This window comes from Heterocephalus glaber, unplaced genomic scaffold (assembly GCF_053883595.1).
Source record: "Heterocephalus glaber isolate CG9 unplaced genomic scaffold, H.glaber_assembly_v1.0 deba00000621, whole genome shotgun sequence".
Classification (NCBI taxonomy): domain Eukaryota; kingdom Metazoa; phylum Chordata; class Mammalia; order Rodentia; family Bathyergidae; genus Heterocephalus; species Heterocephalus glaber.
The window spans coordinates 3924970-3952701 of NW_028258153.1; the positions used below are offsets into that span (position 1 = coordinate 3924970).

The following is a 27732-nucleotide window of genomic DNA, read 5'->3' on the forward strand; positions in this document are numbered from 1 at the left end:
AAAAATATTAGTAACTCATCTACCCTTTTATATAAACTTTCATGTATCCCTGTGTATATAGAAAACTGTTCTTGGTGTTTATATAACAGTGTGGGATTCTGTGATTCAAAAAAATTAATATCTTTTAATTTATATATTATGTGAATTGTTTACAAAGGTACTATCTTATTTATATAATGAGAAAAACTATTAATATTATTTTTTTACTGTGGAAAATAATTCAGGTTTTCATGGACAGGATCATATTTGGACAGGAGTATCATTTCTTCCATGGTACAGGAGTATCATTTCTTCCATGGTACAGGTGACTAAGTAGGCTGACAAAATAGCCAGAATATATATTTTCTCTCTCCCTAAAGAAAGTTCTGAGACTTCTTGTGGTCACTGTATTTCCCAACTTTCTGTATCCTAGGATATGGAGACAATATTCACACAGCATGCATGTTTAGTGCAATACACACATATAGAACATATAACAGGCAGGCAATAGCTCATACAGAATCTAAGTATACAGAAGCTGTCTCCAGGCTGTACATATTAGAGTTGCACATTGCCTCAAGTAGATGGACTCCTGAAAATTACCACATACATACACAGTTTACATTATGCGGATGTGGGCAAAACACCTGTGTCCTTCTGCTTACGTTTTCTAGAAGGAAAGCTAGACAGAGCGTAACTAGAATGAGACTTGGCCTGGATGTCACTATGGGGCAAGCCTTGCAGGTGGGTGGGTATTGCAGAAATGAACCAGAGTCAAGGTGATGGGGTACAGTCTTCAAGTACATGGCAACAACAAGGCATACACAGTGGGTATTGTGGGCAAGATCAGCCTCCCACTCTTCTGCTCAACAGGTGCCACCTGTCAGTAGCTGTCCCCCTGGGTAATGCCACTTTACAGCATCAGGCAGGAGCAGGTTTTACAGAGTAACTTGGTTGTAATTTCAGGCCTGCTCTCTCTCTCTCTCTCTCTCTCTCTCTCTCTCTCTCTCTCTCTCTATGGAAAATCAGTAAAGGTCATAGGTCAGAAATGTGGTTCTTCTTCTTTTGCTAATTGACGATGCTTTATAGAAGTCTCTTTTATCTTACAAGAGAGTTATGGACCACTGTTTACAATGACAAGAGTCAAGATCTAAGCTCAGGAGGAATTAAACAAATAACATTCCAAAGTTAATTGTGATCAATCTCAGTTGACTGGGAAATAAAGAATATTCAAAATGGTAAATCCCATAAAGAGACTCCTATCTTTTCTAAGATAGGAATTGAACATTTGGAAAAGGAACAAAAAGCAAGTGTCACAATAATAATAAACTCCCCAGCTCAAGTCCCTTAATTTAATCTCAGCCATGGAGTCTCATTTGCCCTGGGAGGAAACATGTCCCTAGGCTCCAGAGATTAGGACATGGATGCCTTTGGGTGCTGTTATGGTGCCTACCACAGTGACCATGCAGGGTTCTGCTATAATGCAGAATAAAAACACAAACTTTGTGTAGAGATTTTCACCTTTGATGACATTTCATTCCTACTTTCAATGCCTGTGTATTTTGATAACAACAAGTCCCTTGAAAATGATTCACTATGATTTTATGATATCAAAGCAACAGAAATTACCCTTTAACAAGAACCACTTGAGCCAGGCAAGTTGCACAGTCACATGGCTGCATTAATCATCTGGGGACGGACCATTGATTTCCACCGAAGTGGCATTTGTGAACGTGGTCGTTTGTATGAATAGTTACAATTTGTCCAAATTTAAGGCAGATAGCAACCATTAGCTGCTGAGGAATCAAGTAATGAGAAATAATTTTTGATGGGAGAAATTTCACTGACGTCTGAAATTTAAGTGTGTTGGGTTCCTTGTTTCCTTTTCCATTTTCAGAGTTTTTCATTATGAACTCATCTGTGAGGCTAATGACTTGCCTCCTTAAGCACTGTGTGCTTCATCCCATAGTTTAAAAGTTAGTTAATAACAAAGCATGTTAAATAAAAGAAGTTTTTTCCAATTCTATTGCATTTAGCTAGTGAAAGTAAATTGCATAATTATTTTTTTTGCTCACTTGAAATGCTGGGTTTTTTTTTCTTTTGGTACCAGGGATCGAACTCAAGACCTTGCACTTGTGAGGCAGGCGGTGCAATACTGAGCTAAATCCCTGCCCCTGAAATGCTGGTTTTTATACTCAAATTCACATTTCCAAAATATTAAATTCTAAAAAGCCAGATATCAGGATTATGTGATGTTAATAAAAGAGACCAAAGAATGAAGAATAAATGCTATCTATGTATGAAAACTTTCCTCCACAAATGTTTTTTATTTTAGTATTTTAAAATATGCTCTCAGATTTGTAGTCTTCCTGTTCTGCATCCCAAGTAGCTTGGATGACAGGCATGTGCCACCACGTCCAGCTCTTTCCACTTTCCTGACAGGACCCTACTGGGCCAGAGTCTATGGAAATACTGCCTTTCATCCAACTCTGACTCAAGAGATAGAAGCAAATCAGTATAATGCGGCTGCTCTTGCCAGAGTGATTGGTTTAAGTGTGGCCATGTGTACCAGAATTTGTATGTAGTATTTGTATTTTAAGGCTGAAACTTTAATTGTTGATTTGAGAACTCTTTCTTTTGAATGGTATTGCCTATGTCTCTTTAAACCATAAGAAACTAGAAATAAAAATTTTATTTGACCCAACTAACCCTCTTCCAGATATCTTCCTGAGAATTAAAGATATAATATTATAGTCATACATGCATACTCATGTTTATAGCAGGACAGTTTATAATAGCTAAATCTTGGAAGCAGTCTATATGGCCCTCAACAGAGGAATGGATAAAGAAAGTGTGGTACTTATAGACAGTGGAGTACTACTCTGCCATAAAGAGAATAAAGCTGAGACATTTGTAGACTAATGGGTACACTTTGAGACCACAATGTTAAGTGAAATAAATCAGAGACACAAATTTAAATATTGCAGTGTTCCTTATAGGAGAAACTCAAAATATAAATAAAGAGCAAAATAAAAGAAAGTATTAGTAGGGATATCTTTTTCAAATGGGAAGGGAGATGGAAGAGCAAGGGAGGAAGGTAGGGAAGAGATTTAACAAGAGAAAATTGGAGAAGAAAATGAAAATAAAGCTTTTGAAAATGGGACCTGGAACAAGAGTTGGAGTGAGCAGGGAGGACTGGGAAGGGAAGAGGACAAAGAAAGAGTTAAGATGGGTTATGTATATGTACAACTCCCCACCATAAATGTAATCATCATGCACTGCAAACATGTGCTAAGAAAAACGTGGCTAACTTTTGAGCCATGAAGCAAAAGAACAGCTGAGTGTGCGGCTGGTTCAACAAAAGGAGAAAGGTGTTGCTGAAAGAATCTCAGAAATGTGGAGACAGAATCTGGAATTTTCAAATTGTGAGAACTTTAGGTCTGTTACACTCTCACAATATTGTGTGTTATATGTTCCGTCACTTGTGACCAAAAGCATTGAAATGGTGACTAAAGCAGTGTGTAAATATATCTCCTATTGAACAGCACAGATGTGGCCAAACTTTTTTTTCATTAAGTTTATTGGAACATTTTAGGTATACAATACAGTCTCATTCATCACTGGCAACTTGTACCTTTATGTAATCTCTCTTGGTTCTTATTTTTTCCCCATTTCCCTGACCTCCCTTCAACCCCTGCACCCCTTCTTATTTACAAAGACTTTGTTTCCATTTTTTCCTTTACTCATATTTTTTTCTTCCCTTCTTTTTTCCCCCTACTCCTCCCACTTCCCCTTCCCCTTTAGACCTTTTCTTCCTATTTCACATTATCAATTATACATGTTGATCCTTATTTACACTTTCAGTTTCTCACACCAGAGAAACTATTCGGTATTTACACATGTGTGTCCTATTTATTTCACTGTAGAGTATGGCCTCAATATGCATCCATTTAGCTATAAATGTCTCTAATTTCTCAATCTTTATGGCTGAGCAGTACTCCACTTTATAAAAAAACCACATCTTCTTTATCCAGTCTCCAGTTGATGGGCACTTGGGCTGTTTCCAAGCTTTAGCTATTACAAACTGTGCCGCTCTATAGGCTTATGGGTGAGCATATATCATTGTGGTATGATTCTTTTAATTCTTTTGGGAAGATACCTAGCAGAGGAATAGCTGGGTTAAGTGGGACTTCTAACCTAGTTTTTTGAAGTATCTCCATTTTGATTTCCACAGTGGTTGCGCCAGTCTGCACTCCCACCAACAATGGAGAAGGGTTCCTTTCTCCCCGCAACCCCACCAGAGTTTGTTATTGGTTGATTTCATGACAGCAGCCATTCTTTCTGGGGTGAGGTAGAATCTTAAGGTCATTTTCATCTGCATCTCTCGAATGACCAGTGACACTGAACATTTTTTCGTATGTTTACTTGTTGCTTTTACTTATTTGAGAAATGTCTGTTCATTTCAGATGCCCATTTTTGAATTGGGTCTTTATATTTTGGGGGTCTGATTTTTAAAAGTTTTTAAAATATATTCTAGATAGTAGTTTTTATGACTGTCTTTCTTAATCCCAAGAATTGCAAAAATAAAACTGGCTATTGCTTTTAATTCATCTCAGTTGTTGCTAAGATCTAAAAGCAGCATTAAAAAATGTACTGGATTAATTTTTTTCTTATCTTTTTTTTTTTTTTTAGAGTTTTGTGCGTTTTATTTAACAAATTTGGGCCACAAAAACTTAAATCTCTTCCATACACTGTATTCATGTATCTCAGCCTGAGATGCTTGCTGGGAAGCTTGTTTTCATAATTTCCTTTTTTTTTTTTTTTTGGTACCAAGGATCGAACTCAGGACCTTGCACTTGTGAGGTAGGCAAAGGCTCATAATTTCTTTTTAAAGTTCTCAATTATCTTCTCCTTTTAACATTAGGATTATACCTAAAAAGATCATCCGCAAGAGACTCTTCTTTTGCATATTGCTTTTGTACCTCCATTTCCTGTCTCAACCAGTCCTCTTAACTCTTCATTCTGTGGAGCATGATGAGCTATTAGATCAGATCCTCCAATGATGTGCGGAAGTTTACCTGCTCCAGGAAAGGTGACCTTTTTGAATTTCTTGAAATTCTTTAGTTGATGACCATGATCATTATTTATCCCACACAGATTTCTGTAAGTGGAGTTATTAACCACCACTGATCTAAATTCAGTCATTAAGAACTTTTTTGGAAGCATCTCACTGCTGTCCTGAAGTTCATCATTATTAGGTATTTCTTTAGTTGACCACAGTGATTCTTTCTTGAGCTCACATTTCTTCCCAACTTCACTTTCTTGAGGTATTTTGTCACTTTCTGATGTTATTTTATCATCAAGATTGTTATTTGTTTCTATGTCCAATCTTGGCTTTTTTCTAATGTGGACATCTTCTTGTTTTTCAACTTTCACTTCAATTTCTAACTCTGGTCTTGTGTTCTTGAATAACTTCTCCAATAGTTCATCTTCTATGGCCAAATCAATGTCTTTTCTTTTTTTTTGATCTTAGACTTTCTGTAGAAACAGATTTACTGTCAGAGTTTTTCACACTGGATTTTAAATCTTCATCTGTAAATAAGTTTTCTGATTTTGTGTCCATAGGTTCATTCTGAGATAGATTTTGCTCTTTGTTTTTCCATAGTGAGGTAATAGCAGGTTGTGTTTGTTTTAAAGGAGAACAAGACATTTCTATTCTTGCTGATTTGGATGAAGAGATTTCTTAGTTTTCTTCATCCCTTTCCCTCTTTTTGGGAGATGGCTGAAAGTGGTTTCTAATAGTATTTGTGTGTTGCTGAGAAGTGTGATCTCTATTTTTATTTACACTTGGGAATTTAGTTGGTGAAAGCTGATAGTTTTGGATATTTGCCCTAACCAGAGTATTTGATGCTATGTTATTATGGGAGCTGTTTTGGGGGCTTCTTTTATAATGGGTATTTCTTGTGAAGATGATCCACATTTTTGTTCTGTTTTGGAGATTTTTATTTCTTTTGGCTTTTCACTAGAATACATACATGTATGTGCCTGGTCTGATTCTGTGTCAGCTCCATATGTTGCAGTGTTCTCAGGAGCACTTGACATGAGTTTTCCACTGACTTACCAGTCTTGTGAAAGGCTTGGCCCTGGAGTCTTTGTCTTTAATCCCATGCTGGGCTGGCCCTGAGGATCACAATAATTCTCTGTAGTCATGAAAGCAACTGCCAATCCAATTTCTGCTTCAGGAAGAGGTCTACTACCCTGCCTTTGGAGTATATCCATAATTGAGTGAATCCATTTTTTCTAGGAGTTGGGAATTAAGATCTGTGTATTTGTTATTCCTATGTCAACAACACAAGTTCCAGGAGCTGAAAAAAAACTACCTTCTTCTTCATTTTCTTTGGTTATCAACCTAGTTTCTCCACCTCCAAAAACAACTGCTGAATTTAATTTCTTATGCTATTTGACATTTAAAAATACAAATGTTTTCCCTTTGAAGATTTGTTTTCTTTCCTGTCATCCTGACAGATCAATATTTTTACTTCCAATGGCTGATTCATCAACAAGTGGGTAAAAACTTTCAATTTGTGGAGGCTGTTTCTCGGACTGAACTTTTTTAACAAATTCAGTAAAATATTCTGGCTTTACAATCGGATGTTCACAAATGAGTGCACATATTGTTTTAATGGTAACTTTAACTGAAACCATAACAAGGTGAGTACATTCTTCTGTCCAGTTGTTTACTGTAAATCCTCCAAGTTGTAATATAGCTTGACTTAAAGCAGTTTTTCCAGAGACATCTAAACAAGAGGAGCACACAACCAAAGGCTCATATTCTACTCTGAATTTACTTTCATACACTCCAAAGGTAACTCTATCCCCTGTCTTCAAAGTTTGAGAAAGACCATTCTGTGTTTTTTCCTCATTAACAAAGGTACCATACTTACAATTATCTTTTATTGTTAAAGTAGGAATTTCACCTGTTTGCAAGTTAGTTACAGAAAAGTTAGCATTTAACACAGCATGATTTTGATTGATGGGCTGATCATTGTCAGTTAAAATGGCACAGTTCTTCCTTCCAACAACATACTTAACACCACTCAAAAGTCTACATGGTTCTCCTCGAGCCAGTTCTGTGACAGGTAGCAGCTTCCACACGGGTCTCGCTTCTCCTTTTTCTTAATTCTGATAGGACCACAAATTGGATTAATTATAATCTTTGGTCATAAGCAATTGTTGCTACACAGCTTTCTTGTTTTCTTTATGTAATTAAAAAAATAATGAATTTTTTTAGATGAGAACTAAATATTACCAATACTTGCCATCAACCTATATGTTGTCTCCTTACCTACCCACTAAGTATCTACTGTTTGACAGTTGTATTGGTCATTCCTTTTCTTTAAATACTTAGTTTGATTATAGATTTGTGTATGTAGCAGCATGTTGCTTATCTCTGCTTTTATAGTTTATTAAAAGATATCATACTTTATGTAGTCTTTGTGTTTTTTAGTCAAAATGCTAATTTATGCCTTTTGTGACAAGCAGTTACTATTTAATGTTCACTGTTGCATAATATTCCACTGTGATAATATCACAATTTCTTTATATGTTTTCCAGTAATAGGTGTTTTTGAATTGTTGGTAGGATTCTGCTATCATAAACATTTTTATTATGAAGACAGTTTTTTTTTTTCTTGTGGTATCGAGGATCGAACTCAGGACCTTGCAAGCAAGGCAGGTGCGGCACCACTGAGCTAAATCCCCAGCCCTGACTGTTGTGCATTTATCTGAAAACACATCTAGAAAAATTTCTTTATTCTTTATCAAGAAATAAAATTGCAGGGCTGGGGATTTGGCTTAGTGGTTCTGCCACCTGCCTCACAAGTGGAAGGACCTGAGTTCGATCCCTGGTACCAAAAAAAAAATAAATAAATAAAATAAAATTGTAGTCCCAAGACAAAGGAAAAAAATATGATGCTATTTTTTCATCCAAAATCACTAAATAAGTGTATATTTCCATTAATACCTTAAATCATCACATTTCTTTGTTAATCAAATATCACTTTTAATTTTGATCTTGATATACATTTTATAGGTTACAGTTAGGATTTAACATCTTTCCATATTGTTGGACATATGAATTTGCTCTTCTAAAAACATTCATACTTTTTGTCAATTTTAAATATGTTTATTTTGCAGGATGATTAAATTTTTACTTTTATGAATAGTGCTTTTTAATACCCCATTTAAGAAACCTTTTCATTATGTAAGATCACATATATTTCTTCCTAAAATTGTTAAAATTCATGTTCTTCACCACTTAGAGTTGGATTTTTGTGTATTTTGTGACATGGAAGTGTTTTAAAACTTGTTTGAATATTTACATATAGATACCAAAATTTCTACTATTTATCCTCAGCAATCTGCCACTCCACCTCTATTGCATATCAGTGATGTGTTCATTTACAAATTCTGTTTTGTATACTCTATTCCATTTGCCAATTATCTTCTGTTTCTCACAATGTCATTTAAATTTTTATAGTTTATTAATAAAAGTATTTAGTGGAAAGGAATATTTTCCCCACTTTATTATGAGTACTTATTGAGCATGCATGAGTACCTCCTTATTTTTAACCTTTTGCATAAAAATCTTAGAATGAGCTTTTCAAGACCTATGGGCAATTTTGGTGGGCTTTTGATTAGGATTCCATTGACTCTACAAATCAGTATGGAGAAAATTACTACCATTTAGATAATGATTTTTAAATTCGTGAACATAGTATATCTTTCTACTTATTCACAAGTTATTAATATTATTTTTCCTAGTTTTGAAAGATAATTTTCTGATGTCTCTCTCAAATTGTTTGAAAAACAATGGTTTTTAATCTTGGCTATATGTAAAACTTACTTGAGAAATTCAAAAAATAATGGTGCTTAAAGACCACCTCAGAATGATGAAATCTGTTTCTTTGGAGGTGGGGCCCTGGCAGTGGTATTTTTAAAAGTTCCCCAATGTGATTCTAATTTGGAGTCTGTAATAAGAATTAACTTTTAAAGTTATGTCTAATTTATAAGTTATCTGCTTACATACACTAGATGTTTGTGTCACCTTGAGTTTTTACGTGGAATGGCTGAAAGAGGAACTTCTGTAGATTTGCTTTTCTCTGGCTCCTTATATGGCCTTCCTTCTTTACTTACTGTCCCCAAATTTCCTCTTCGGATGAGGACAACAATCACTTTGGATCAGGGTCCACCTTAATGATTTCATTTTAGTTTATTTAAAGGTGCTACATCCAAATGAGTCATGCTCTGAGGAACCAGGTGCTATGGATCCAACACATGAATTCAGGGGAGTCCAACCCACAGCACTCAGATACCCAGATTTCCTTTTTGATAGGATGCCAGCATTTGACTTGGGCTCAGCCAATCAGATTCATCGGCCCTAGAATTTGTGCTGGAACCCATTACACAAATACACACAGATGGTAGGAAATTCTGTCTGGAGGCAAAAAGTAATGATGGAAGCAGCATCAAGTTTCTGGGTCAGCAGTAATTCCAGTGCTGGGGTGGAAGCTACAGCATTCAGAATTAAAGATAGAAGTAGCCATCTCCTTACTAGACTCCTTCTATATCTTCCATTGTTCACGTCATTTTCTGAGCCTGGATCTCCAGCCTTCTCAATAATATATGAAAAAATATTATTTTAATAAATTCCTCTTTGTTTAAAGAAGTCAGAGTCAGTTTCTATGGTTTTCAACCTACAATGCTGATTGATGCAATTCTTATGGCAGAGTACCATGTAGCCTAATTTTTATATACTCAAGATTTTAATGGCATTGGAAAAAGTAGATTTCAATACAATATATAAACTATGATTTCAATTTTTTAAAATTAATTTTATTGGTACATTTTAGGTATACAATATAATGACATTCATCATTGGAAATTTGCACCTTTACATAATCTCTCTTGGTTCTTATTTTTTTCCCATTCCCCTGCCCTCCCTTCAACCCCTCCATCCCTCCTTATTTACAAAGACTTTGGTTCCATTTTTTCATTTTCTCATATTAATTCCATTCCTTTCTTTCCTTTCCCCTACCCCTCCTACTTCCCCTTCCCCTTTGCCCCTTTTCTTCCTATTTCACATTGTCTATTATACCTTTCAGTTCTTATTTACACTTTCAGTTTCTCACACTAGAGAAACTATTCGGTATTTAAACATGTGTGCTCTATTTATTTCACTTAAGAGTATCACCTCAATGTACATCCATTTAGCTATAAATGTCTCTAATTTCTCATTTTTAATGGCTGAGTAGTACTATTTTATTAAAAAACCACATTTTCTTTATCCAGTCTCCAGTTGATGGGCATTTGGGCTGTTTCCAAGTTTTAGCTATCACAAACTGTGCTGCTATGAACATGAGTGCACATATATCACTGTGGTATGATTCTTTTAATTCTTTGAGGAAGATCCCCAGCAGTAGAATAGCAGGGTCAAATGGGACTTCCAGTCCTAGTTCTTTGAGGTATCTCCATACTGATTTCCACAGTGGTTGCACCAGTCTACACTCCCACCAGCAGTGCAGCAAGGTTCCCCTTTCCCCCACAGCCCTGCCAGCATTTGTTATTGGTTGATTGCATGATAGCAGCCATTCTTTCTGGAGTGAGGTAGAATCTCAGCGTTGTTTTCATTTGCATCTCTCGAATGACCAGTGATGTTGAACATTTTTTCATGTATTTATTTGCTATTTCTACTTCTTTGAGAAATATCTGTTCATTTCAGATGCCCATTTTTGGATTGGGTCTTTAAATTTGGGAGGTCTGATTTTTGAAAAATCTTTATAGATTCAAGATAGTAGACCTTTGTCTGAGGAACAGCAGATGAAAATATTTTCCCACATTGTAGGTTGTCTCTTCACACTGTTGGTGGTTTCTCTTGCTGTCCAGAACCTTTTTATTTGTTTTTATTGTTTATTTTTCCATTAAGTTTATTGCTACATTTTTGGTATAAAATGCAGTTACATTCCTCATTGGGATCTTGTACCTTTACATGATGTATCTTGGTTCTTATTTTCTTCCTTTCCCTTGCCCTCCCTTCACCCCTCCACCCTTCCCTATTTGCAAAGACTTTGTTTCCATTTTTTCCTTTTCTCATATTTTTTCTTTTCCCTTCTTTCCTTTCTCCTACCCCTTCCACTTCCCCTACTCCTTTATTTCTTTTCTTCCTATTACACAATATCAATTATACATTGTTTTAATCATAATATCAAAATTTAGAGGACATTAATACAGGTTTTACAGAATTTAAAAGGATATAGAAAGTATATTACTAAAATATTTTTTGAAATAAATTTGACAACTTCTAAGAAGTACCTTGGAAGACAAATTAATGAAACTGACTCTGGAGGGAATATAAAATTTGAATAGCACCTATTAAAGAAAGTATATTCCTAGCTTGAAAACATACCTGTATGACAACAACAGGCATATATATATTTTAACTGATGAATGATATCAAACATTGAAAGTAGAAAAAAGAAGGAACACTTCTCCCCTCATTTTAGGAAATCAACATTGTGTTAATACTAAAACTGGATAAAGATAATAGAAGAGAAAAGTATGAACATAGATAGAAATTTATTTAACAAAACAAATGGTTAGAAGTCAGATCTGGCAGTATGTAGAAAGTGCTTTCATTATAGGGATGGCATTGTTGGTTCAGCATTGGAAGATCCACCCCCATAAGTCACCAATTTAACAAAGGAAAGGAAAAAACCATATGATCCTATCAGTACTTGCAGAAAAAGTATTCGACTAAATTCTACAGCTGTTCATGGTAAAAGCAATCAGGAGAGTAGAAGTAGAACAGAACCTTCTCAACAGATAAGACATGTATTCCATATTTCAAGCAAAAATGCCTTATATGAATGAAAAATATACAATGCTTTCTCCCTAAGGTGGGGAACAAGGGAAGATCTGTTCATTAAACTTTGAAAAGTGGGCCCAAACCAAAATAGGCTGGCAATAAACAGAAACAACACAGGATTGGCAAGGTGGAAGTAAAATCTTTGTATGTAGATGAAATAATCATCTACAGAGAAAATACTAAGAAATCTCTAGGAGCCCCTAGAACTTGTATCTGAATTTAGCAGGATTAGAAAACACAAGGTATATATAAAAATTCAGGTCTATGTATACTTGCTATAAATGAAGAATTGGATATTGAAATTTAAAAGCTATGTAGGAGTACAAAGGGCCTAGAAAAGTAAAAAGAAAAAAAAAGAATAAAAACAGTGTTGGAAGACATTTACTACCTAATTTTAAGACTTCCACTAAAGCTACAGTAATTAAGAAAGTGTTGGCATAAGAAAAGACATATAGATCAGTTGAATAAAACAGAGAATCTAGAAATAGAACCCCACATATATGGTCCATTGAGTTTTGAAAGATTATTTAACATTAACATTTTATAGAATATAAACTCAACTCAAGAGCAGAGGAAAAGATAGTTTTTCCAGCAAATGGTACTAGAACACCTGATATCCGTATGTAAAAAATTAACCTCAACCATTTATTTCCAAACATAAAAATAACTTGAAAGGATTTATGAACAAAAATATGAATGACTAAAACTTTCAAGCTTTAAGAAGCAATTATAAGGGAAAATGTTCATGAATTTAGGGTAGGCAAGAATTTCCTAGGATATAAAAACCATGATGTATAAAAGGAAAAAAAATTGATAAATGAGATTCCATGAAAATTTAGAACTTTACGAGACTCATTAAGAAAATGAAATGTAGTCTTTAAATAGACCATATTTATAATACATATAACTTATGACCAGAATATATAAAGAACACTTACAGCTCATTAATAGACAACCCAACTAAAAAGTTAACACAAGAACATGATAAATAGCTAATACAGCACAAGGAAAGGTGTGCAACACTAGAATCAGAAAAATACTAATCAGTACAATAACAAGATCATATTATACAGCCATTAGGGAGATGAAGTTAAAAGTTTTAAAAGAACAAATGTCAGCTTAGGTATGAACCAGTTAGAACTTTCTAATACTGCTAATGTGAATGTAAAATGATAAAACCATTTTAGAAAACAATATAGAAATTACTTGTATTACTGTTAAGAACCAACAGCTCTGTACTTTAGTTTTTACTTAAGAGGAATGAAAACACATGTTCACAATAGATTTGTACATAAAAATTGGGTATCCCTTATCTGAAATTCTTAGGACCAGAAATGTTTCAGATTTTGGTTTGAAATCCAATTAATCTGCAAAGAGGATAGCTACTCCTGCTTTTTTTCGGATTCCTGTCACATGGAGTATTGTTTTCCACCCTTTAACTTTCAGTCTATAAGTTTCTTTTTGAATTAAGTGTGTTTCTTGTATGTAGCATATTGTTGGATCTTGTTTCTTGACCCACTCTGCCAGTCTATTTCCTTTGATTGGTGAATTGAGACCATTAACATTGATGGTTATAAATGATACATATTGACTTATCATTTTCATGAATTTTTCTTTTTGTTGGACTCTCCCCCTTTGCATTTAATTTCTTGTCGCACCTGATGGATTCATTCTTCTGGGCTTCTTGGGGTTGTGATCCTTGTTCTCTTTTCCTGTGATATTGCCTGTAATGTTTTGGAGTGCTGGTTTTGTATTCATGAAGTTCCTCAGGTGCTCTTTGTCATGAAAGCATCTTATTTCTCCATCAATTTTGAAAGATAGTTTTACAGTGTACATCAATCTGGGTTGGAGGCTGTTTTCCTTTAGGGCTTGAAATACATCACTCCAAGCTCTTCTTGCCTTGAGGGTTTGTGTTGAGGGTTTTACCTTGAGGGTTTTGCTGTGATTCCGATGGGCTTATCTTTGTACATGATTTGTTTCTTTTCTCTAACTGCTTGTAGAATTTTTTTCTTCTGTTGGTTTTCTGGAATCTTAACTATTATATGCCTATGTGTAGATTTTTTTGATCAAGGCTAGTTGGAGTCCTATATGCCTCACTTCTCTGTATGCCAAGTTCTTTTCCCCTGCTTATGAAGTTTTCTGCCATCACTTCTGTGAACAGTTCTTTTATGTCATCTGCACTCTCTCCTGTTTCTTCATTGATTCTGATCATTCTTATCTTATTCTTCTTTGTATCATCTAGCAGCTGGTGGATTGATTTCTCATGGTCCCTTACCATTTTGAAGCAAGTTTTCTTTTCCTGGTCACTAATTGCAATCTTATCTTCTATATCTGAAATTCTGTCCTCACATTGGCTCATTCTGCTGCATAAACTTTCAATTGAGTTTTTAATCCTCTGGAAATCTGGTTGTATCTGTTTTATGCATTCCATTTGTTTCCTACATTGGGATTCCATCATGTTCCTCAGCTCCTCTCTAGATTTATTAATCATGTCTTGCATTTTGAGCACAATCTCTGCTGATATCTGAGAAATTATTTCTGATATCATTTTTAGCAGATCCTCTTTTGTTGCCAGTTCAGGGAGTCCAGGTGGTTGAGTGTCAGATTCTTCCATCTCATTTCCCTTTGTGGTTGCTTTAGGTGATCTGGAAGTCTGGTTTTAAGACTTGTTATGTGTCTTCTCATTTCAAGGTGGGGGAGTGTGCTGGTGGAGCCCTCTCCCCTCATCTACTCTGTCCTGGGGGCAGTGGTATGGCAGACTGGAAGGTTCACCTCCTCTGGACTGGGGCCAGCTCTTTTCCTTTGCACTTGGCCAGTGGTGTGGTGGCCTGGAAGTTTCAACTCCTCTGTGCTGGGGGAAGCTCTGCTCCTTTGCCTTGGGGGAGGTGGTATGGCAGCCCGCAATGTCTGATCCCAATTGTATTTAAAAACTGTTTTTTATAACCATGGACAAAGTTTAGATAGGAGTGTATGAAATATTTTTTATTGATTATCCCTGGATGGTAAGATTGCAGTTGACTACTGTCTTCTTCTTTGTATTTGTCAGCAAACAGGGCCTGGATTGTAGCTCAGCAGTGCAGTACAGTGCTTGTCTAGTGTATTTGTCTGCATTTTAAAACATTCTACACATACTACTTTTGTCAACATACAGCATTTATAGAAGAAGAGTAACAGCTCAGTGTGGCATTTTGGAATTCTCTCTGTTCTTTCTGTCGAGATCTTTATGGCAGTGTTTTTATTCCTTTTTCTATCATGATCATTAGCATTCTCTGAGTTTCCTTTCTGTTTTCTCTACCAAATTGTAAGTTTCCTTAAGAGAGTTACTAACTCTTACATCCCATGTCACCAGCTCCAAGCTCAGTGTGTACACAGAGCAAACACACAGCAAATGTTTTTGAAGAATACTCTAATATAACTTGAACAAGTTCTTCAGTTGTACAGAAATTGTTCCATTAAATCTCTGTTGTGACTAAAGTTCTAATATGGCATGCTTGACTTTTATCTCATTTAATTTTTTTATCAAGGGTACAAATAATTAGTATTAGTTTAGATTGGAGTTTCTCCATCTGTAGAGTTGGCATATTAACAATATTTTCTTCCCATAATGATAAGAAGTGAGTAAAGTTATTCAGGAAATTAATTTAGTAGTTTGCATCTTAAATAACTATTTAATGTTAAGTATTAATATTATAATCAAATCATTAAGTATACAGGCACTTTTGTTTTATTTTATATCCAGGTATAAGGTCAGATTCTACCTGATACCAAGAACCCTAGGAAAATTCAAAATCAAGTTTTAGAGTAAGGCTGTCTATGATGAAGTACAAGTAAGAACCTCATGTCATGGTTTGTAATTCTACTCAAACTGAATACATGATCCTACTCTAGCTTAAAGCAATTTGTTTGAGCAGGGCAGGTTCTCTGTCAAGGGGAGTAGCGGAAGCTGTTTCATGTCAGAGGTAGCATTTGAGACATGTGCTCATCAAAGTGCCTGTCTGCGATAGATAAGAACCTCAGACCAGAACGTAAATCAACACACAGCTTTCTTTATCAAGAGCGTCTTCCTATGAAAAGATTGTCAAGTGTACTGAACAGTACATTGAATAAACTACTTTTGAATTGTAGATGGAGAGGCCTCTAATTTTCCCCCAAAGTTATACTAGAGCGTTTTGATTCTGACATTTTCAATGTTTGACAGTTTAATCCCTTCTATCACTCCAAAAAGTTCAATTTTTTTCTTTGCATGCTCAAGAAGGCCAACACAATTTTATCTAAAAGTGTGATAAGGAAGCTTAGAAGATGGAGTTTTGAAGTCATTTCATGTAGATGGTCATTAAAGCCCTGAACAGGTGAACATGAAAGAGAACATAGAGGAGAAGAGCCCAGTGATGGAAAAGGTGAGTCTTGATACCAGAATAGTTTACTCATGGAGTTGTAATTGTAGAAGGAATAATCTGAGAGAACTTGGAAGAGATATCAGAGAATAAGAAAGAACTAGGCAGATGTGTCATAAAATCCTCCAGAAGAAAGTGTTACCAGAGGAAATAACTGGTTTGCAGCATCTGGTTCAGTTAGGATGGGTTATGCATGATTCCAAATAATTCACAAATAAATTGCACTAACTTAATACAGAGTTAATATAGAGTTATTCAGGGGAAAAGGCTCCATCTTATGTCACAAGCATACCCTGGGATGTTGCTGTTGTTGTGCAGACAGAGAGAGAGAGAGAGAGAGAGAGAGAGGGAGTTTTGGATCAGAAAATGACTTGTGTCCTGTTCATATTCCATTGGAAAGAACTACAAGAACTAGCCACAGTTAATGTAATTATGAGATAGAGGTGGACTTTTCCTAGCAATAAACTATCTTGTGTCAGAGATGGGTACATTTCTGTCAATGGTGGATTATTAGTCTTTAGTCCCTAGTATTTGCCACTTGACCAAGCAAAGCTAAGAAAATAAGATTTAAAGAATCAAGTGGATGAACTTAGTGATTTGAAGTCATTTTGAGACATTCAGTAGAATGAAACTAAATGCAACCACATTTATCCTATTAGAAAGAAAATAGATATTTGAAGAGGTGCAGATAGAAGGAGTAGAAGAAGCTTTTTTTAAAAAAAAAAAAGCAAGGAAATACAAGGACAGTAAGGGAAAACATAACAGATTGAAAGGTTAATACCATAGAAGGAAAAACTTTATTTTTTACAATGAAGTTGACTTGAACATGTGCATAATGACTATAAAGAAACAGAAATGAGACACAAGATAAGAAGGAGCTTGTGAACATGAGTGTGGGGAGTAGCAGTGCACATGAACAAGAAGAACCTTCTAGAGACTAGGGATTGACAGTGGAGATGAAAGCACACATGGTACTTCAGTGGAGCGAACAGATGTTACTATACTATACTGTCTAAGAAAGTGGGAGAAACACCTTCTGCTTTGGTGGAGAGGGTAGGGACATAGGGACAGATATCATGGGTGAATAAAAACTGTGGGATTTCCACTGTGGATCTAGAGTGAAAGGATATAGTGTGACTAGAGTGATCTCTCAATAGAAGATAGCACAGAGACAAGGTTAGCCTTTTGCAAAAATCCCAATCAAATAAATCCTGTGGTCATATTTTTCCTTTCCTCTAAGAAATTTCCCATTCTTCTTTGGTGAAGAGGGCATTTTTCTTTAAAATGTCAGGCAGTCTAGATACAACTTATAAGATCAAACCAGCAACTATTTGAATAGAATGGAAATAATAATTCTTTTTTTAATGCTTGGATTGTAGGTTGGCCAAGAGACACAGCAAAGTGGATATGAAAGAATAGACAACATAAAATGACTAAAATACACACATTGTGGGTGTTATTTTAATTTTTTTGTGGGTGTAATTTTTTACTTATCATTTTATATTTCAAATTGTTTCTCAGTAATGATCCTTGTAAATGTTTGTTCACAAATTGAGGTATGAATTCAATGTGGGTGTTAATACCATTTAAAAACTGGAATTACTTAAGATGCATTATTAGTGCAGAAGGTGGTAGTTATTTTTTCCTTTTAATATAAGAATAAATACAAATAACATTCTTAGAGAAGAGTGAAGTCATTTTTACTAAGTTGAATGGCAATGTTTTCCATTTTATGCCTTTTCTTAGCCTGCAGGTTGTTATTTTGCAAAGTATATTTAAGAATAATTTTTTTCCCCTTATATTCTTCCTGGGAAACACTAAACCTATATATTACCAAAGACTCCTACTAGTTTGAACAGAATTCTCAAACTAAAGCTTTTTCTAGGCCAAGAAGAGGGCCGTAGTTTCCACCTAAAAGTCATTCTATAACCCAGTAAAATTACCACACCATGAGGTCATGTGAGGTTTTTAAAGGCAAAAAAATTCTGACATCCCATCTTCAGCCTTTAGTTGCATTTATTATCCACTATATGCACATACACACACACACACACACACACACACACAACTACACTCAAGAATGTCACTTTTGATTTTTTTTAGCTTTATTTTCTCGGCCATTTTAACTTAGAATCAATATGCATTTTAAAGAAAATTTAAAAGGAGTATTTTAATATATACATATTTTAAAATAACTCAAATCTATTTATTATCATAGAGTTATTTCTTTTTTAAAAAAATGGGAGTGAATTAAATGTTTTCAATATCAATGCCCATTAACCTATATCACATTTTATACAAAATGAATAAAATTGGTTTTGCACTTGAGAAAAGGAAATGTAAGGTAACTTAAAATTGAATTTGGTCCTCATCATCTTTTGAGTTCTAATCTATTATTGTCCCTGAAGAAGAAATTTTATGGAAAGTTTTAAAAAGTATTTAAGCTTGTGTGTGTTTGTGTGTATATGTGTGTGTGTGTGTGTGTGTGTGTTTGCTAAAATGGCTTAAATTCCCATAAGTAACAAATGATCCTAAAATACCACAATATAATGAAATTACCACAAGTTGGTTTATTGCATTTTACTTCTCATATATCTGATTTTTTGAAAGCAAGAGAAAAATTACCAAATGTTTATAGACAGATGGTTTAAACTTAATCAGATTAAATATCAACATGGAAATCAATTCAAGGTTTGAAAATTCCAAGAATGCTTTAAAATTTCTGTAGCAAGGCGACTTCATAAGACTAAGTCAAGCAGAGCACTCATATTTCATCTGTCAGATTTATTCTGCAATTGACTTGTTAAGTGTCCCTCAAATAAGCTGTCTTGGTAAATGGTTGCCAAAGTACATTTCTAAAGTGAGTATAAACATATTGTTTGACAGTTGGGATTTGAAAAGTTTAACTAATTTCTCTTTCTGTAAAAATGAGCTTTTTAGTACAACACTAATTTAAAAGAATCAGCATAAGTCATGGACTGGTGGTACCTATGTTTAGCTTCACTGTTTTGGAGGGTATGGGATACTGTATTCACAATCACAATAAATATTCATTTGTTGTTCTGTAGCTAATTTATTCTTTTTATTCTAAACTTGTACAGAACCTCTTCCTTTTCCTCTGAAGTTAACATAGGTATCCATTTTTACAGAGAAGAATTTAGCTCTTCTCTTTTCTTATAATGTGTTCACAGTACAGTTGAGGAAAGAGAGAGGAAACTAAACACCAGGTAAGCCAAAGGAAGTTTGTAATCAAGTTCCTCTTACACTCTAGTCTTCTTGATTTATTAAAAAAAGCTCCAAAATCGGAGAAACATTAATTTTTCTGATTTGTATTTAAACCTCCTTCTATAATATCAATTGCTTTATAAGTTACATTATGGTCATATATATAATTTCTACCCTCTGCTTCTCTTTTCTACCATAGGGTTATTTCAGGAATCACTCACCTACTCTGGAGTCAAGGATTAAAAACTATCACAATATCAACCTGTGGATGGATTTTAATAAGGGATTTATAATAAATAAATATTTTTTTTCCTCACAAAAAAACTATTCTACATGTAGTTAATATCAAGTTAACCTTAGATTTCAACAGAAATAATGATGATCTAGAGTCAGGTTTATCCATATGGAAAACAATCAGGTTCCATCACCAGGATGATTCAAGTCCATTTTCTGCTTTTGCCCAAATTAACCAGGTTTCTGACTCCATAGTAACTTCCTTAGTAAACTGTGTTAGATAGAAAATCACTCAAAAACTTAGCTGAGGTTTTTGGAGAGACATGAAAGATTTGTGGGGTCACTAATATATGTTTTTTTCTCTCAGGAGCTATCTGAAGTTTTTGAAACTATTACGGTTCAGTGAAGCTTTCCTTGTAGGCCACACAGCCTTCCTATGCAGGACAATTCTTTTTAGCAACCACCATTTGGAAACCACTCTGAATTATATATTTACATGAATCTACTTACACTTCTCACATCATATTTTCATCATTATTTTAAATAAGAAATACAATTTCTATCTTTGTGTTCATTTTCCCTGAAGGTAAAAGAAATGATTACAGAATGTATAGTGGTTAAATAGCTCCCACTTCCTCCCATCCTGTACTTTATTGAAAAGTGTAGGATTACTGAAACTTCAAAATACCAAACACAGTGGGTAATGCTTATATTCCAGATCTCAGCAATAATCAACACAGAGGATTATATTTTGTTCTTCATTTTTAAAAACTCAGGATACCAATCTGTCATTTAATCAGTTGGTGAATAACAAACTCTGGTACATAAAAAAGATAGTTTCTGTCATGAGAAAATGTCACTTCTACCTATTTAAACTTACAAATCTCTCTATATTTTTTCTCCCAAATACTTCTGGGTGACGAGCAATTTCTATCTTGTAAAATGTGACTTTCAAAGTAATGGCTTCCAAAAAGTTGCTCAAAGGAGAAAATTGCTACTTAATACTTTTGCTATAATATGCTGTTTTTCTAGCCATAATTACCTTTGTAACTCAAATAAACAAAGTAAAAACCAGTTCCCCTAGTCATAGAAAAATGTTCAAGTCAATTAAACTAATACTAAAACATTTATTAAACTCTGTGTGTTTGTATTAATCAACTCTTTGTTACTATAAGAAAATACCCAAGGCAGATACTTTATATAGAAAGAAGTTTATTTAGTTCACAGTGTTGGAGGCTGGAAGTGTGAACATGTCTCTTGGTTTTATCACATCACTACAGGGATGTGAGTCTATCTGAGTCTGTGTGGTCTCTCTCCCCTTTCTTAATGTCACCAGGATTCAATCATGGGAATTCCTGATCCCCTAGTCCAGTAGTGGCAAACCTATGGCATGCATGCTGCAGTGGGCTATTTGTATCATTGAAAGCTTTAAAAGGTTCACCATCACTGCCTAGTCCAAGCTAACCACTTTCCAAATGCTCTACCTCTAAACACCATGGTTAGATTAAGCTTTCATTCTCTTAACATCATAAGCATATAACTTTGGGGATTAATTTCCTGCTTGAATTTTGGGGGACAAGCCATATTCAAACCATAGCAGTGTTGTTATATGCAGATTTAAATTCTCCAAAGATATTTAGACATCTGCATACAAGATGATGACACATCTAGCACATGGCACTGAATACAAGTACTGTTACATTCTGTGGTATAACAAATGTCCTCAAAATTTAGTGGCTTTAAACAAAATAATTGCTTCTTGGAGCTATGAACCTACAGCCTGAGCAAGGTTGGTCAGGGAATGCTGGTCTCTGACTTACTCTTTGCCAAGTGGAGAAGTTCAGCTGTGGACTGGAGGTGAGCCCCAAGATCCTTGCTCTCATGGCTGGCAAGACAGCACCACCCAGGTGGTGGGAGTGCACAGGCCCTGAAGTTTGGAGCCTCATTCCCTAGCTGGCCCACCATCCTCTCCAGGTTGCTTGGGCTCCTCCCAGAGTGGTGTCCTCCTTCCAAGTGCGAGTTTCCTACAAGAAAGAAAGCCATGAAGAATCCCCATCCCCTCTAATAACCTGGCTGGTAAAGTTAGAGGGTTTCGTGGCCACTCCTGCTGTTCCTTAGCAGTGAGTCACCAAGGCTGCCCACTCATCCTGTCCTCATAGAGAAGGGATTAGACTCAGTGTCTTGATGGAAGGCAGTTCAAAGGCTCTGAGGATATATTTTAAACGCACCATGGTATGAAATAAAAAATATAGGGAAAGGTGGAGGGGGTGAAGGGAGGGCTAGGAATGGGGAAAAAATAAGAACCAAGATGCATTCTGTAAAGGTACAATTCCCAGTGAGAAATGTAATTGTGTTGTATACTTACAATGTACCAATAAAAGAATTTAATAAAGTGCAAAAAAAAAAGAGAAAGGAATTTCAAAAAGATAAATTCTTCCTTCAATTACAATTTTTAAAATATCCCTTCTTAAATCCTTACTATATGTTTGACATTAATTTTCAGTTGTCTTTAAACATACTCAAAGTAGAAGTTTTCTGCTTTATAGATAATAAAATTGACAACCATAATGGCAAGCGTTCTGTTCAAGGTCATATAGGAAGTAGATGGTGGCACTAAGGATTTTTAAATAGTCATTTCTGGTACTCAGGCTTAATTTCTAAGAAGAAGGTGAAATTAGACTCAGATTTGACTGGTGGATGCTAAATGGTTGGCTAGATTAGCATGAGATGTTCTTTGTCTCTGGTGGATGTGATAAAGTATACAGGAAAGTACCAGACAATTTTCACAGGAATTATTGGCCTGGGCCAGGATCTTTATGCACACTCCCTTGGAAGCCATAGGAGGGTGAGGATGTGGCAATAGTCTCCCCAGAAGCTAGATCCTTGTGTATTCTCCAGAGGGTCCTTGGGGAGCTGGCAGATCAAAATGAGGTCAGGAATCCTAGAAGTCACTTCCAGTTTACTGGTCTCATTCCGCTAAGGTAGCACATATATTACATCTCCTAGAATTATTATACACCTGGAATTCAGTGTTACCTTTTCTATATAAATAACCCTAGGCCCTTAGAGTGGGCATGGATGAATGGTTGTATAAAGCAGTTGTCCATGATCTTCTAGATGTTGTGCCATACAACTCCCTTGAATTTTACACTACTGAGGGAAGATTGACATAAAAACCGCGTATTTAATGCAAACATACTTGATCAGTTTGGAGATAAACATGAAGACGTGAAACTCTCACTGAAAATTAAGCCATAAATCCATCCTTCACCTCTAAAAATGTCCTTCTGCTTTCTCTATTTAGTATTATTATCTTGACGATGATAAACAGGTAACATGAAGATCTACCCTGTAAGCAAATTTCTAAGTGTGGGATCCAGTTGTATTAACTACAACACTATGCTGTATAATTTACCCATTAACTTATTACTTCTGCATAATTGAAACTTTATATACTTAGAATCTTGAATTTTAAGAATTTTATCTCTATCAATCAATCTCAAGTTCTGAAATAGTTTTATTCTTGTACTCAGAAATTATTTTCTGTTCATTTTTATTAAACACGCACTTATACTGTATGCATGTTACTAAATGCTTTACAAATATACTTTGAAAAAGTCCAGTCAAGGTACTATTGCTATGATATTTATGATTACTATGGTACTATCATAAGGGGTACCTGTGAAAGTATCTTTTTTATTTTACTTTATTTTGCTAGGCTGAGAAATAGGATTTCTAAAAGATGATCTCACTCCATCTCCATCTCAGAGGCAACTACCATGTAAAAGAAAGACCTTTCAATTAGGAAATTGCCACTTTCTTGGGATATTCACTAACTTCTCTGAGTATTGGTCTCTTCTATCTAAAGTTTCTGTGAGAAGGAAATGAAATCATCTGTAGAATAATGTATGAAAAACTGTACCAGGAGGAACAGAGTTATGAAAATGTAGTGCAGTGTGATATTGATGAGAATGAACAACAATGTACCTGCATGTCACAGAGGGTTGCTTCAGACGAGGACTCTCTACTGGGTGTCCTAAAGAAAGCTGCTCTCACAGCCTTCTCTTTGTCTACAACTCTTCTCTTTCCATTGGCTTAGTTGATAACTAAAAAATAAATGTACATTAAAAAGTAACAAAAAAAGGTAACATTACATGAGTTTTGCATAATAAAGGCAAATACGGATACTCGTCAGAAGTTCTACCATTATGGACTTAACCATGACACCATTGTTGACTCTTCAAATTGTTTGATTCTTTTTGCCAATAAACATTTTTTCTTTTGTGCACAACGCCTATTGGTTTTTTTCTGACTTTGACGATATTCCTCACAGATCTATCCTTACTATTACATTCTAGTGAAGAGTAGATGACAAACCTACTTTGCTTTTAACACTACTACTGGTAGATGATGATATATAAATACCTATATAATTTACACACATTTGTATTAATATGTATTTTTATTGTTCACGAAATTAACATCTTAATTTATATTTCATTTATCATATATTCAATTTTTCCCAAGATTCTTTAACATTCCTGTATACTTTTAACTTCAGAGTGCAAATATTATAGTAAAGAAATGAAGCATCTGCAAGGAAAAAAGCTGAACAACATACTAAAACTTAGACTTCCAATCATTTGGAGATATTTCTAGTACTGCTTCACCCTTAAATATTGTGTGAAAGAAATATTTTTATGTCAGACATCTCATGATGTACATATTTTTCTTTTTAGAAATTTTTACATTTTCATAAAAGTCTCACTTGATTAAAATAGAAAACAAATAGTGTAATCAGCAAAATCTAGCCATTATGAAAACTGTGTTCATTTCTAAAAATAATCTATAAGCCATAAATAATTTTTTGTTGTTAACAACGTTTCATAGAAGTCACTATCATTATAATGAAAAAATTATAGAAACTACTGAGAACCAATCATCTATTTTTGCTGAGTATTTCCAAGCATGTAATTTAATGCTCCCAGAGATACACAGGGTAAGATGTGTGAGTTCTTAGATAGATTCAAAGATAGTGAGGCTCAGATGTGAAGTATTTCACAGATCAAATCTGTTTTATTCTCATTATGCCAGCATTGTGTTTCTGAGGCAAGACAGTAAAACACAGATTGCAAATTTACTGGACATCCTGTGATGACAGAGCACTGTTGAGAACAAACTGGGCATCTTCTAGATAAGTCTTCTTTTGATAGTTCTTTCTATTTTGAAATAAAAGCTTACATTGTGAAAGGTCTTTAGAATTATGAAGTACTCTCACATGCATTTTGTCTCATTTTTCTCAACATTTGTAGCCTCAGTTTATAACTGGAGAATAGTCGGTATTATACCTACATCACAGTTTTTTAGATAGTGATCCTATCGATGGAGACAAGTTACCTTCCCCATGTATACACGCCACAAAAGCTTCAGAAATACTGCTTGAGTAATGGCCTGAGTGGATGGCCTTTGAAAAATCATGGGCTCTTTTCATTAGTCACAGTAATTAACATTAACAACAAACAAATGAAGGCCTCCAGAAAAGGAGGAAGAAAGAAAATGACCCATAGACCCAGGATTCTGGAAGTGTTGCTGCTTAAAACATCCAAGGCTTAAAAACTGTCCATTGAGTCACTCTCAGTGACCATTGACTCAAGAACAAGTCTTGAGCATATGCAGTATTTATGTGCCTGTGTTAGTAACTTTTCTCTTGATGCTGAGACAAAATACCTAACACACATAGTTAAAGGGGAAAGGGTTTAGTTAGCTCACAGTTTGTAGAGGTTTCAGTCCATAATCGGCTGGCTGTAAGGCAGAGTGGCACATGGCAGAGGGGCATCACAGAGGAGAAATAGTTTATCTTGCCCACACAGTACCAAAAGCAACAAGGGAACCTTGACAGCATTTTTCTGCCCCTTTTGTCTTATCCAGATTATGGGATATGGTGGTGCCAGACCAATCAGTGCACTGGGTTAGTAATCACACACCCTTAAATCTTGGCATCACACAGTCTAGATTTAGCCACCTCTGAAAAAGCCACCTATGACCACATGAGGCTCTGGGGGGATATCTAGACACAAACTGTAACAGCACCAGATACAAGGTTGCAAAATTTGCTAAAATCAAACCCAGAATTAAAAAATAATAGCAGTAAAGGAAGGCAGCACATTTTTGGACACACTTTGTTGGCTTTGTCACAATCATCGGTTTGGCGGCATTTCCAAAGCTGAATCTGCTAACAAGTCAATTAACAGTCAAGAAGGATTCACAACTTTTTTTTTAAAAAAAGGAAAAAGTACAGCCCACTACTTGAAGTTCCAAGCACAAAGCTTTACTGGCAGAACCAGTCATTTTTCTTCTCCTGGGCACTGGATGGATGCCCTCTTGCCAGGTCTGAGTTTTTGCAACCTTCCTTTTTCTCCCCAAAGCAGGAGGTGTTCAGATATTGTGCAGATTGAGTTGTAAAATGGCATGTGGAAAGATAGCCAATTATTATGTTCCTTAGTCATAGAACTTTGAGAAAAAAATGATTCCTACAAGTGACATTTTGATAGAAATTTAGAATTTGCTATACTCTTCCCAGTTATACCATATGCCTTCATAAAGTGCATCTTTAATCATTGCAAAGCTGGGAGACCATAGGAAGGAGTAAATGGCCAATACTGTTTGACAGGATGTAGCATCCAGAAGAAGCAAAACTGGTCTACTGTTCTGAAATCCAGGAGCAGAATTATTACTCCAAGAAACAATCTAGAATTATGACCATCGATTGTCTATGCAACTGCAGACTTTTGTTGTTGTTGTTGTTACTGGAGATTGAACTCAGGACCTTGCACTTCTGAGGCAGGCAGTGGAACCACTGAGCTAAATCCCTGGCCCTTGAAGACTTTTGTTGTTGTCCATATCTGTAGCCAAGGGAATGGCAGCCACTATACGTGGGAGGGTTGAAGGAAAGAAGAAATTTCTCCAGGTGAATACACTATTCTGTGCTCTTTGATAGAAAGTTGTTGATTGCATCTGAAATACAACTCCATTTAAGCTGAGTATGCATAAACGCTGAGTGGCGCATGAACCCTAGAATGAGTTCAAAATTAGGCCAATGAAAGATGAGGTTATATTTTCACTGCAAGCAGAGAGATCATCTTCAATTTACATTTCAGTATCATCATGCTGACATGTTAACTTACATACAAACAATTTCTCTTGGGGTGGAAGGTCAGGCAATTAAGCCATTGCATCACCCACTCACCTATGTGTGCCAGCTGTTTGGGAGAACTTGAAAAAATGATGGAAAATTCTTAATATTCTTTGACAGTACAATATTTGTGCTTAGACTCTGGCTATTCCAGAATGATGCTTCCCTGTTCGAATAGCCAGTCAATCTCATGACATGATGGAAAACAGATGTAAGATTAGGATGCAAAGTAGTTTTCCAGATCCTTGGTCCCAGCATGCTGCAGATCTGAGCCCCAGAGTTAACCAGCCAAGTGCTGACACATGTCTTACAGCAAAATATCCCTCACAGCCACAGTTCAAAGGCCTCGCTACCCTCCAGGGCAATTAATACAGCATCACGTTCAATGGTGCTTGAACCAAATCCATTGACTCCTCAGGGGAGAAATAACGAAGCAATCACACAGCTCAGACAAGAGCAGTGTGCAGTAGTGGCTGCAGTTTCATTCCCTGAAAACGTAGCTTTTCTTGAGAGCATGTGTAGGGTTACAAGCTAACTAGAGAGGACCTGTGCTCAGATTGTATAATCCACTTGTAGGACAGTTTCTGAAAGACAATGTAAAAACTGAAGGACAGTAATTCATAAATGAAGGAAGGAAAGAAAAGAGGAAGGAAGAAGAATGAAAGAAAGGAAAGGAGGAAGGAAGGAAATAAGGAAGGAAAGAAAGTAGAAAGGAGGGAAGGAAGGCAGGAGGGAAGCAGCAAGGGAGGCAGACAAGGAAGGAAGAAAGGGACAGATAGCAAGAGA

General features: G+C 35.5%; 1 long non-coding RNA gene and 1 pseudogene across 1 annotated transcript in view; one reads left to right on the forward strand and one right to left on the reverse strand.

Annotated features, from left to right (window-relative positions):
• LOC147829327 (uncharacterized) overlaps positions 1–17774 on the forward strand; it is a 30452-nt gene extending 12678 nt beyond the window's left edge. The window contains exons 2-3 of the long non-coding RNA XR_015449124.1: positions 16154–16298; positions 17675–17774. This is a non-coding gene — a long non-coding RNA (uncharacterized LOC147829327). The remainder of the gene's footprint in view (positions 1–16153; positions 16299–17674) is intronic.
• On the reverse strand, positions 4881–9243 carry LOC101696955 (nibrin pseudogene; annotated as a pseudogene).
• Positions 17775–27732: the final 9958 nt, after the last annotated feature.